Source organism: Amphimedon queenslandica, unplaced genomic scaffold (assembly GCF_000090795.2).
Source record: "Amphimedon queenslandica unplaced genomic scaffold, v1.1 AMPQUscaffold_11041, whole genome shotgun sequence".
NCBI classification, from domain to species: Eukaryota; Metazoa; Porifera; class Demospongiae; order Haplosclerida; family Niphatidae; genus Amphimedon; species Amphimedon queenslandica.
In genome coordinates this window covers 1-3,014 of record NW_003548714.1, presented here as the reverse complement: position 1 = coordinate 3,014, position 3,014 = coordinate 1, and the positions used below count along the sequence as shown (strand labels likewise).

The 3,014-nt window shown below is 32.8% G+C and overlaps 1 pseudogene; it reads left to right on the top strand.

Moving 5' to 3' along the window:
* The first annotated feature begins 1 nt into the window (after position 1).
* Positions 2-2,222, top strand: LOC100632896 (cytosolic Fe-S cluster assembly factor NUBP2 homolog; annotated as a pseudogene).
* Positions 2,223-3,014: the final 792 nt, after the last annotated feature.

Here is a 3,014-nt window from a genome sequence, read left to right as displayed (position 1 = left end):
AGTTGAAGAAGGAAAGAAAGTGAGAGATCTTTTTTATTTTATTTGTTTGTTTGTTTGTGTGTTGTTAGGTTGGTATATTGGATATTGATTTATGTGGTCCTAGTATACCTCACATGTTTTCATTAACTGGTAGGGATGTACATCAAGGGACTGATGGGTAAGCCCCTATCATTAATTATTAATTATTAGTACTATCAGTCTATGGTCTGTGGCCATAAATCAAAAAATTGAAGTCGGAATCAGCTCAAACTTGCTACACAGCATAAGGACATCAATATGTATCAGAAAATGTAATAAAAATTTGGGGTGATTTTGGAGCCATTTTTTGGAAAAAACCATGGGCTATAGCCTTGGGTATTTTTCAGATTTTTGGAGTTTTCTTAAAATGGCCGTAACTTGAAAAATTGAAGTCGGAATCAGCTCAAACTCACTACACAGCATAAGGATATCAATATGTATCAAAAAATGTAATAAAAAATTGGGGTGATTTTGGAGCCATTTTTATGAAGAACCATGGGCTATATAGCCTTGGGTATTTTTTAGAATTGCCATTACTTAGTTGAAAAATTTTCATATACATGTAGCATAAGGACATCAACAATTATTTTATTTATTTATTTATTTATTTATTTATTTATTATTATTAGTTGGATTCCAGTATATGTTGATGATACTCAAAGTCTTTGTGTGATGTCAATTGATTTTTTATTAAAATAATAATAAAGATGAAGCTGTTGTATGGAGAGGACCCAAGAAGAATGGTACATGAACATATTTTCTCATTATACAAAACTTTACCCTCAATTGTTATCTCCCCCCCCCTCTCTCTTTCTCCCTCTCCCTCCCTCCCCCCCTCTCTCTCTTCCTCTCTCTCTTTCTCTCCTAGCTATGATTAAGCAGTTCTTGTCTGATGTAGTTTGGGGTCAGTTGGATTATCTTATTATTGATACTCCACCAGGTCAGTGTATCATCCATTACCTCCAATATCTCATTCATTATATTATACATGTACATGTACATATACTGTATAACCTCTCTCCATACTCCTATCCCTCCTGATTCACATTAATGTCTTTACTTTTATCTCTCTCCCTCTCTCTCTCCCTCCCTCTCTCTCTCTTTCTCCAGGTACAAGTGATGAACATATTTCAGTTGTTGAGAATATTAAGTCAATATCACCAGATGGGGCAGTACTAGTAACCACACCACAAGTATGTACATGTACCATATTTTCCTCATTAGAAGCACATAATTAATATTAGCCTGTGTGAAGCACAGTCTTGTGACCTAGGCAACACAGGTTCAATCCTTCCTTTGGCAGATTTTTTACGCAATTTTTTCTGTTAATGAATAAACACCCAGGCTTCTAATCAGGCAAATATGGTACATGTATTATTATTATTATTATTATTATTATTGTCGTTGTTGTTGTTGTTGTTGTTGTTATTGTTATTATTGTTGTTGTTGTTGTTTTTAGGGTGTATCATTATCAGATGTGAGGAGAGAGGTGTCATTTTGTAAAAAGATATTATTACCAGTTATTGGTATTATAGAGAACATGAGTGGGTTTGTGTGTCCACACTGTTCAGTGAGTATAAAGACATATACAATGTACATGTACACACCATCACCTCTTCCTCCTCCTCCTCCTCTTTTTATCTTTATATATGTACATGTACTTATGTCCTTCTCTTTTAATAATGTTCTCTCTCTCTCTCTCTCCCTCTCTCTCTCTCTCCTCTCATTAGGAATGTACTAATGTATTTTCCACTGGAGGAGGTGAAGAATTAGCTAAACAATGTCAAGTCCCTTTCCTAGGTACTGGTTCATTATAATGGAGACACTCCAGTACATGTACACATGGCACTACCTTATAAGGGAGGGTATATTAGGAAATGTTCATGTCACTTAAGTTAATGAATTTCTGGTAATACAACATACATTGTATTACATGTACATGTTAATTAAAAGAGTTAAAATGTGCACCTTTAAAATAAAAGTTACCCACTCATCATTAAATACTTATTATTATTATTATTATTATTATTATTTTATTTATTTATTATTTAGGATGTATACCAATTGATCCATTGCTGGTTCATGATGTTGATAAAGGGTTAAAAACTCATGAATATTCATTAACCACCAGACAATCAATAAGTGACATTATTAATAAATTATTAATTAATTAATTTTATTAATTAACTTTATATTGTCACTAATCATATACCAGTTAATTTTGGACGCCAGCCTGGGAATAAATTTTGACAAATTTTCCATTTTGATAGCCATTTGTCAAATTAATTAAAACACACCATTTTGTACCATTACGTACATGCTCAATGGCACATGGACACTAATTTGCCAAATTAAAACTCACCAGTTTCTGTAATTGTATTCTAGTTTTCACCAGAAGATGAGTCCATCAGTTTGATAGTGGTATAAGTTTATATGGACACGTACATGTACTTGTAGTGTGTTTACATCATCTTTATCTTCTCCTTTCCCTTTTTCTCTCTTTCCCTCATGTGAATAATGGACGTGTGTTCTTGGCATGAGGGGCGTGGTCAATCTTGCAGCACGTACATTAAAAATTTTTTTTTTAATAATTTATTAATAAATTAATGTGTACATGTAAATGAAATAATTACATAAAGTATAATCTGTTTTCAATAGTTTTATAATAAGGTAAAGAAGAACAAGTTTGTTCATGTTTATTGTCTAGCCATAGTATCCTTAGTGTATTATTGGTCCTGAGAGATTCCATCAGTACCAGTACTCCATCAGTATCAATGTTAGTACGCTCGAGCTCAAGGTAACATAGTGTGTGGTTGTAGAGTAAAAGTTCAGTTAGTGACTGAGCACTGGTTGAAGTGATGTTAGGATTGTTATGAAGGAATAAGTAAGTAATTGTTTTATTATTAATTAATGATTGCGTTAATGCAATGACTCCATCATCATTGATGGAATCACCACTGATTGATAGTGCCTCTAATGAAGTATTGTTTGTTATT